Source organism: Canis lupus, chromosome 5 (genome assembly GCF_011100685.1).
Source record: "Canis lupus familiaris isolate Mischka breed German Shepherd chromosome 5, alternate assembly UU_Cfam_GSD_1.0, whole genome shotgun sequence".
Taxonomy (NCBI): Eukaryota; Metazoa; Chordata; class Mammalia; order Carnivora; family Canidae; genus Canis; species Canis lupus.
Window position 1 is genome coordinate 12,862,204 of NC_049226.1, and position 9,965 is coordinate 12,872,168.

The following is a 9,965-nucleotide window of genomic DNA, read 5'->3' on the forward strand; positions in this document are numbered from 1 at the left end:
TTGGAACATTTAGTCCATTTATAGAAAAAAATGGGCATTTTTTTAATTTGAAGGTTTTATTTATTCATGATAGACGTAGAGAGAGAGAAAGGCAGAGACACAGGCAGAGGGAGAAGCAGGCTCCGTGCAAGGAGCCTGACGCGGGACTCGATCCTGGGACTGCAGGATCGTGCCCTGAGCCAAAGGCAGGCGCTGAACCGCTGAGCCACCCAGGGATCCCCAAAAATGGGCATTTTAAATAACATAATAGCCATTCTGGAAAGCAGATTCTCCACACTCTTGGGGTTTGTTGTTGCTACGTGTCTAGGGTTTTCTGAATTACTAGTCTAATCTTTGTGGGCTGAATTCTCTGATTAGCTTAGTGGCGAGCCAATTGTTGGGCACATAATTCCTTAGATGCCTAGGGCCATTGTTTTCTAGTCTTTGCTAAAGTGCTCTATGTGTGTATGTTTTCAACATTCAACTAGGTGGTTTACAATTCTGTTTTAGCCTTTACTTTCTGTTTGAGTGGAGCCTCAGGTTACCCAGAATTGAGGTCCAAGGATCTTCTCAGCTTTTTGCTGAACATATGCATGGTGCAGGCCTTGCTTCCCCTTCTAGAGCATTTTTCTTTTATCCCCAAGATTTTTGGTGATCCTATTGTATTTTAGACAAACAGCTCCTTTCTCCTATCTCCAGTAGTTGCCAGGCTGCTGGTTTTAGCTGTGATTGTAGGCTACTGGTTTTTAATGGCCACCACTGAGTTAGTTGGAAGAAGGGGGAAGAGGATGGGAATAAGGCAAGTTAAAATGCCACAAGCCTCCTTGTTCTTGCCAAGATTTTGTCTTTTTATCTTGAAGTTTTCCAATTGCTTAAATCTTTAGTTTCTGGAGTACTAAAAATTTGACAGTTTTTGCCAGTGTTCTCCTTGCTATTATAGAGAATTTTTAGAGGTCCTTACTCATTTTTACTAATAGCATCTGTATCTTCTTAGTTTAAGCTAAAAATATATTGTCAAATATATTTTAAATACTAGGAGGTCTACTTATACTGTAAAAAACATTGATGTAGATCTTTGAATAGTCAAATGTTTTATTGTGGAAAGATGTTGGAAAAAAAGGATGGAAAATCCATCATTCCCTTGTTGCCTGATTCTGTAAGTGATCTGGCTAGGAGGTGCATGTACATATCAGCTTGGAGGGAGGGTTATGTATTAAATGAAGTAGAAATAACCATATTTCTCAAGATTCATTAATAAAAAATTGGGAATGTTATTAGGAATAGAGGTAGTGGCCTCTGGCTATATTAAACATGGAGGAATATTTTGCTCTGAGAAATTCAACCTCCCTAAGCACTTGAAAAAAAAATAGAGGGGAATCCATTTTCCAACAAATCACAAGTTAGAACAAAATCTCATATGAAGTCTCTTTTTAAGACTCTAAACATTCGCACATTTAATCTTAAAAGGGTATACTGGGTCACACCATCATCTGGCTAGTAGACAAACAGTACTGCAATGTCTACCCTCTAAAGCAACAGTTAGTTCTGAGCCTTTTGCTGCCATCACATGTTTGATAAATGATTCTCTTATGTGAGAAACACTCTCAGTCCTATTTTGATAAACATCTCCCAAATTTGGAAGTCATGCACTGTGATAATTTGTGATCTATTGCAGAGATTCACTTGGACTGTAGGGCAGGACAATTCTCAGCATTCTGGCTATAAGGACATTCTCTTGTGTCCCAGAAATCATAGATATGTATATAATTTCAGCACCCTGGGCTCCGAGGACCTGAAGAAGAGGACACCTACTCAACACAATCTTGCCTAGAAGACAATCAGAAATATTTGGTACGTTTTAGATTATCTTGAAATGAGAGTTGACCCCAAGCAACTACAATCTTGTCATCGAGTCCAAAATTCAGTTCTTTTTGTTTTTACTGTTCAAGAGCTAAGAATTTTCTGGTAAAGCATGGCCCTTTGTATAAGCAGATGTGGAAAGGGGAATTCTTGTTTCCCATGCTTGAGCAGCAAGAACAGTAATAGAAGTTCCTGTAAATGGTTTTCATTTCTGTTCCTTTTAAAATGTAATTAGAATGACTGGTCTATCATGTAGGTTTACAATATTTGCCGGTAAACAACTTATTTATATGTTTCTTCTGAAATGATAAGAGTGATTAAAATGCATGAGACTGTTTTCCGGAATGAGTCATTCAAACATCATTTCTGATAGTGGGAACTGAATTGGAAAAGGGAGAGCTTATACAACTTATATACTTAAGGATCTTCATATGGTATTTTTCATGTAAGAGAATTTTCCCCCCACCTCAAACATTTGCTAACACCAATAATTTGTTTTATATAACATCCCTTTTGAAGAATGAGCTATTGAAAAATAAAAGCCATTTCTTGACCACTGTCTCATAGTACCCTTGGCTTTCTTCTACCTTTTCCTAATTTTTAATTTGGGTGGAAAAAAGAATGGAGGTGAAGGATTTGGGAACTTTGCAGAAGGGAATTATAATAGCTTGTGTGTACTGAGAATATATGCTATAAAACTTAGCTCAAATTGTGTGAAAAGTGATAATTCCCTTTCTGCTTGGCAATGCAACAGAGCCCAGCTGACCTCCAAGTGTCTACCATAAAACATTTATTCTGCAGAGAAAAAAAAAAAAAAAACACTTTTACGGAGCAAAGAAGATAGATCTATATATCTAGTCTAAAATGACTAGACTATGTTTGGTATAGATCAATGTTTTTAATACCAAGGCCTCATAATATGAAAATCTTCTCAGATTGCAATGATTCTCAAGGGGAATACACCATTCCATCAGACAAGATGTCAATCTTTTTTCTTTTATAATATAGCCTATACAGATGAAATTATACATTTGGAAAATTATTCTATAAACATTGCCCCTTCCTCAAAATGACATTATGTCCCCATTGGGGATGATGTCCTATTATTACCATCCATGGATGAGAATTACTGCTACAGAAGAGCGGTCCCCAAACTCACTGAGGGTAGACAGAAAATGTTAAACTTGTATTAATATTTTTAGCTACCAAGGGAAACAAATTAGGCTTTGTTAATAATGAAAGGTACTGATAATCTCAGGTGATTGGTAAGTTGACGCATGTGACAGACTGAACCTGAGTATCCTGAGGAAAGAAAGGGAACTTGAGTATGGGAGGTATAACAATGGTACTTTCCTTCATTTGCCACTTTTTACCATATTGTGACTGAGGCAATTACTAATGTAAGTAGAATTTATAAGCTTTAGTACAACACAATAATTAGGTTAAAATAAAGCATGTTTAATGTGAAAATACCTATACCATTGAGTTTCAGAGTCAATAAATATTGCAGCACAAATTAAATGAGTAATGAAAAAAGTTTTAGGATCAAGCTAAATCAGTTCTTAAAAATTCTAGCCTTAAATGCTTAGGTTAAGAAAAAACTTATGCAAAATTAACTAAGCCTACACTGAGGAGTTTTAGGAAAACTAAAATTCACTCAAAGAATGTAAGAAGAGTGAGCCAAAGCTAATAAGACTGAACAATTAGAAAAGAATTTGAAACAATTGATAAATTTGCCAAGATGGATTTTTAAAAATAATAAATCTTAGGAATGAAAAAAGATTGCTTTAGATGTTACAGACACTTAAAAATAGAATCAACTTAATGCCAATATTTAAAATTTAAATACAATGGAAAAATCTCTAGAAAAAAGTAATTGCTAAAAGTCAGTTCTATTAGAAGTAAAAAGAATCAAAATGGTAAGAACTATTAAGGGGATTGAAACAATGGTTAAAAATTCTTCCACAAAGAAAACTCTGGGCTATATGGTCTATAAATCAAAGGAAAAATTCTAATCTTCTAAAAATAGAGAACTTTTTTAAACAGGAAATATTCTGAAACTCATGAAGATAACAATTTTGGTATAAAATACCAAGGAGGACAGTGTAGGAAAATATAGGCCATTATTAACTCTTAGCAATACAACAGTGTTCAAAAAGGTTAATATTTCACAAGTTTTATGTATCCAAGGAATGCAAAATGGACGTAAGATTAGAAAATTCACATTAAAAAGAGAAAAACCATATAGAACCATGTAGATAAGAAAGCATTTGAGAAAATTCAGCATCCATCGGAAGTAAAAAAAAAAAAAAAGGGGGGGGGGGAGACCTTCCATAAATTGAAAAAGAACATTCATAGAGTTTGGAAGCAAATTTCATATTTAATGGAGACGTATTGAGAGTTTTCATTTGTATCAAGAACAAGACAAAAGCACCTGCCATCACTCCTCTTGAAGAGTGTTCTTAATATTGTATCCAACATAAGACAAAAATAAAAAGGATTGGGATGGAAAAGGCAATTGTATTTCAACATAGCACCAATTAGAAGATGTATTTAGAAACAAACACTACTTACATTGAAAAAAGAAGAAAGTTCCTAAGTAATTTGTCGTTAAAGATATGAAACTTCAGAGGCACCTGGGAGGCTCAGTCAGTTAAGTCAGTCATCTACCTTTGCCTTGGGTCACAATCCCGGGTCCTGGGATTGAACTCCACATGGGGCTCTCTGCGCAATGGGGAGCCTGCTTCCCCATCTCCCTCTGCCTACTTGTGTTCTGTATGTCAAATAAATAAAATCTTAAAAATAAAATAAAACTTCAGGAGGGGAAAAAAAAACCCTGCATTATTTGGAAAGATTTAAAACCTAAATAGAAAATACTATGTTCATGGGTAGGAAATCTCATTATAAAGAGGTCAGTTTTCAAACAGATCTTTGGATTCAATGCAATTCCAGTTGAGACCCCCAACAAATTTCTCAAAACACCACCAAAAACCTAAGTTTTGTTTGTTTGAATGCATATGGCAGAGCAAATTATATATGTCACAATTAATATGAAACAGCAAATGCCAAAGAATGGCCAAGACACTCTTGATAGAAACCAGCAGGGAACCAGAGGTCCTTTCCCCTTCAAGGGTCTAGTTGGAATAAGAATCAAAATTAACATGAAACAGATTAACAGGAGAAAATAAAATTTAATAGTGTACATATGAGAAGCCCACCCAGACATGGAAAGTCCAGAGACTGAGGTATATAGGTCATTCTTTTTTTTTTTTTTTAAAGATTTATTTATTGATTGATTCATGAGAGAGAGAGAGAGAGAGAGAGAGAGAGAGAGAGAGAGAGAGAGAGAGAGAGGAGGGAGAAGCAGGCTCCATGCCGGGACTCCAGGATCGTGCCCTGGGCTAAAGGCAGGTGCTAAACCGCTGAGCCACCCAGGGATCCCATATAGGTCATTCTAAACTAAGGAGTAAAGAGTAGGGGCCTGGGATTTCAGAGGAAAGGATTGTACTTCACAGGGTGATGAGAGAAGTTGTTTGGTAATTAGAATGTTTACCCTGCCATACAGATGGCTCACTCTGATAAATTTTATCTCTGCTAGTAACTCTTGTTATTGGGAAGACTACCAACTTAGACTTATGTAGTTAAGGAAGGAACATAAATTTCTCTTGAGGCTGTAGGGTTTTGATTGCCTTTAGCTCAGAATAACTTTTATGCCAAAGTGGTTCATCTTGGGGCAGCTTGCCCTGGGCCCCCGCAGTTACCTCCTTTGAAACTTCCCTGAAAGATAGAACATAAAAGTTGAGCTGATAGCAGATACACCAAAGTAACAGCCACATCAGTAGACTCAAAATCATAGAGGCCACATTGAAAATGGTAAGAAGGGTGGAGATGCAGTCAGGTACCAAATTAATCTTTGAGACTCCCCACCAATAGGGGAGACACAACAAGCATGGAGCAGGAAGAGGAACAGACCCCACAACCAGGTACCCCAGAGAGAGGGGTACCTACACTGGGAAGACCAGCCCTCATTTGGCTTTAAAAGACAGAGGAGCTTGAGATAACCACCTTACTCCAGTCAGAATGGCTAAAATTAATGAGTCAGGAAATGACAGATGTTGGCAAGGATGCAAAGAAAGGGGAGAACCCTCTTTTACTGTTGGTGGCAACATAAGCTGGTACAGCCATGCTGCAAAACAGTATGGAGGCTCCTCAAAAAGTTGAAAGTAGAGCTACCCTATAACCAACCTATCAATTGCACTACTGGGTATTTACCTGAAAGATACAAACCTTAGCGATCCAAAGGGACACCCATACCCCAATGTTTATAGCAGCAATGTCCACAGTAACCAAACTATGGGAAGAGCCCAGATGTCTATCAACAGATGAATGGATAAAGATATATCTATACACAATGGACTAGTACTAGTACCACACACAAAAAAAAATTCTTGCCCTTTGCAATGATGTGGAACTAGAGAATATTATATTAAGTGAAATAAGTCAATCAGAGAAAGACATTATATAGTCTTACTCGTGGAATTTAAGAAACAAAACAGGATCATAGGGGAAGAGAGGAAAAAAAAACCAAGACAAATCAGAGGAGGAGACAAACCATAAGAGACTCAATCATGGGAAACAAACAGGGTCACTGGAGGGAAGGAGGGGGGAGACAATAACTGGGTGATAGACATTAAGGGGGTCATGTGATATGATGAGCACTGGGTGTTATATTAGACTGATGAATCACTGAACTCTACCTCTGAAACCAATAATATATTATGTGTTAATAATTGAATTCAAATAAAATTTTTAAAAAAGACAGAGGGGCTTAACTTCATGAGTGTTTAACAATAATAGGGCTTAACATCAGGAAGTTTAAAAATTGGTGGGTACAACTCAGAGCTGGAGAGCAATAGGGAATGGAGTCCCCACCCTTAAAGAGACAGGCTAACAAAACAATCGCACCCAGATACAGCATAGAAGCAGCAGTTTGAAAAGAGCCTGGAGCCTATGGGAAGGAGTTCTATTCACTAATCTTAGAACTGAAGAGGGCAGGGATCTTTGAGGAGACTTCGCAAAGACCAAAGAGCTGATGGTTTCTCTTCTCTCCCCTGCGCCCCCAACCTAAATACACAGACACCTGAAAGAACCATTGTGCAACACTCACCACTTAGCTTTTGCTAACAACATGACTTGCCCCCGAGATCCAACCTACATCACTCCAAAGGCCTCCCTCCAGACTGACTCCATGAGGGCCTCATTGCACAGGAAGCCTCAACAGAAGGTCAGCACCACTCGAAAGTGACTGTTGCACTTGGGATAAGAGAAGGTAACTACACACACAGCAGTTCGATGGCAGCCCCAGCAAGGGGCTTCAGGCAGACATCTGATCTGACTGCCTGCCCCACCCACCTACAGAAACCTTATAGGAGGTCAGCACAAAGAGCCTAGTAGTTCAGGGTCACTGCTATCCAAACAGAAGATTGGGGGCAGACATTGGCTCTGACTCCTAACCTTGCCCACCAATGAAAGCTACAGGGAGAGAACCCTGCAATTCAGTGCAATTACAGTTCCAGCAAGTGGGCTGAAGACAATCATCTAACTCAAGCCCAGGTGGTCCTACACTGGCATCTTAACAGCACAGGGACCAAACCCTGATGACAACAGGCAAAGAGGGCCATTCATTCCAACTGGACTGAAGGCAAATGTGGCTCAGCCACAATAGTAGGGCATATGCAACATACATAGGAGACACCACTGAAACTCCAGATTCTAGTGAAGAGGGGACATTGTATTGCAGGGCACTTCAGGATCTCTTCATAAGGCCACTCCTTTCAGGATCAGGAGTCATCGTTGACTTTAATACATTGAAGCAGAATTGGATAAAATGAGGACATAGGAATTATTTCCCAAAGGAAACAACAGTACAAAAAAAAAAAAGAATTCATTGTAATGGTCATAAAGATACTCACTGGATTTAAGATTGAAAGATCTCCATGCAACCTTCAACAAAGATAGAAAAATATAAAAAAAGAATGAATCAGAGGTGAAGAGTCCTGAAATTAAAAAATACATTAGAGTGAATAAGTAGTAGACTGGAAGAAGGAGAACACAGATAAGTGAGCTAGAAGACAATAATGGAGAACAACCAAGCTGAACAGGGGGGAAAAAAAATAGGAGAACTCAACACCACCAAATGTAATAATATTCACATTCTATGGATTCCAGAAGAAGAGAGAAAAGAGTACAAAAGTTTTAAGTATCTGATAACTTTCCTAACCTGGAGAAGGAAACAAATCTAGATCTAGGAGGCCCAGAGAGCCACAAAACAAAACAAAAAACCCAAGGATGTCCACAACAATATGCATAATTAAAATGGCAAAAAGTAGTAAGAGAATTTTAAAAGCAGTCAGAGGAAAAAACAATTACATATGTACAAGGGAGACTCCATAAAGCAGTCAGATTTTTCAGCAAAAACTTTGTAGGCCAGAAGGGAATGGGATGATATGTACAAGTGCTGAAAGAAAAAAAGCCTACAGCCAAGAATACTCTATCCAGCAAGACTATCATTCAGAATAGAAGGAGAGATAAGAGCAAAGGGAGATCATAACCACTAAACCACCCAACAAGAAATGCTAAAGGGAGTTCTTTGAGTGGTAAAAGGCAGGCCATAATAGGTATAAGAAAGTTAGGGAAGGAAAAACTTTCTTAGGCACATGTAAACATAATAAAAATAGATTAACTGCTTATAAAAGTAGTACAGAAGTTAAAGCACAAAAGCAGTAAATCAATTAGACCCATAAAAAAAGTCAAGGGATTCACAAAATAAGTAGTATGAAATCATTTACATAAACATGGGGAGGGGGATAGAAGTGTTGTCCTTTTAGAATGAGTTCAAACTTCACTATCAGCCTAAATAGGATGTTATATATAAACCTAATAATTCAAAAACCTGTAATATATATTCTTGGATTCCTTTTTTCTTGCAGATCACTAAATAAAGGCACCAAACCACCATCAGAAAGAGAAGGAACAGAACTGCAAAACCATAAAAACAATAAAACAAGTAGCAAAATGGCAGAAGTGCATACCTATCAAGAATAACTTTGAATATAAATGGACTAAATACTCCAATCAAAGGGATAAAGTGATTGAATGGATAAAATAAAACCACCTATATGCTACTTATGAGAGATTCATTTCAGTGAAATGAAAGTGAAGGGATGGGAAGGAATTTATCATGCAAATGGATGTGAAATAAAGCTGGTGTAGCAATACTTAGACAAAATAGACTAAGACAAAGTCTGTTACAAGAGATGAAGAAGGACACTATATAATAAGGACAATCCAACAAGAAAATATAGCAATTATAAATATTTGTGCACCCAACATGAGAGCACACAAATACATGAAGCAACTATTAACAGACATAGAGGAAGAGATCAGTTGCAATAATATTATGAACTTTACCATCAGACATCAATGGCTAGATCATCTAGGCAGAAAAAAAAAAAAAAATCAAGGAAGAAGTAGTTTTTAAAGATTTGACAGAAAGAGAAAATGAACAAGCAGGGGGAGTGGGAGGGAGAAAGAGCAGGAGAAGCAGGCTCCCTGCTGAGCAGAGGACTCGATGTGGGGCTTGATTCCAGGACTTGAGCCAAAGGCAGAGGCTTAACCAACTGAATTAACCTGGTGCCCCAAGGAATCAGTTTTTAATGACACATTGGATTAGATGGATCTAACAGATAAATTCAGAATATTCCATCCTAAAACAGCAGAATACACATTCAAATGCACATGGAATATTATTCAGAATAGATCACGTTAGGGCACAAGTCTCCAAAATTAAAAAGATTGGAGTCATACCATGTATCTTTTCCAACCACAATAGTATCAAACTAGAAAATCACAAGAGAAAACATGAGAAAAGACACAAATACATGGAAGTTAAATAACATGCTACTCAACATTAAAAAATGAGTGGGAAATATCAGACAGAACGTGAGAGACTCCTAACTCTGGGAAACGAACAAGGGGTGGTAGAAAGGGAGGTGGGCGGGGATGACAGGCACTGAAGGGGGGGGGGGGGGACTTGATGGGATGAGCACTGGCTGTTATATGTTGGC

The 9,965-nt window shown here is 37.8% G+C and overlaps 1 long non-coding RNA gene across 1 annotated transcript in view; it reads left to right on the forward strand.

The window, feature by feature from the left end:
• LOC102157382 overlaps nt 1–9,027 on the forward strand; it is a 64,051-nt gene extending 55,024 nt beyond the window's left edge. Inside the window, exons 2-3 of the long non-coding RNA XR_005359138.1 lie at nt 1,753–1,830; nt 8,829–9,027. This is a non-coding gene — a long non-coding RNA (uncharacterized LOC102157382). The remainder of the gene's footprint in view (nt 1–1,752; nt 1,831–8,828) is intronic.
• The last annotated feature ends 938 nt before the right edge of the window (nt 9,028–9,965 follow it).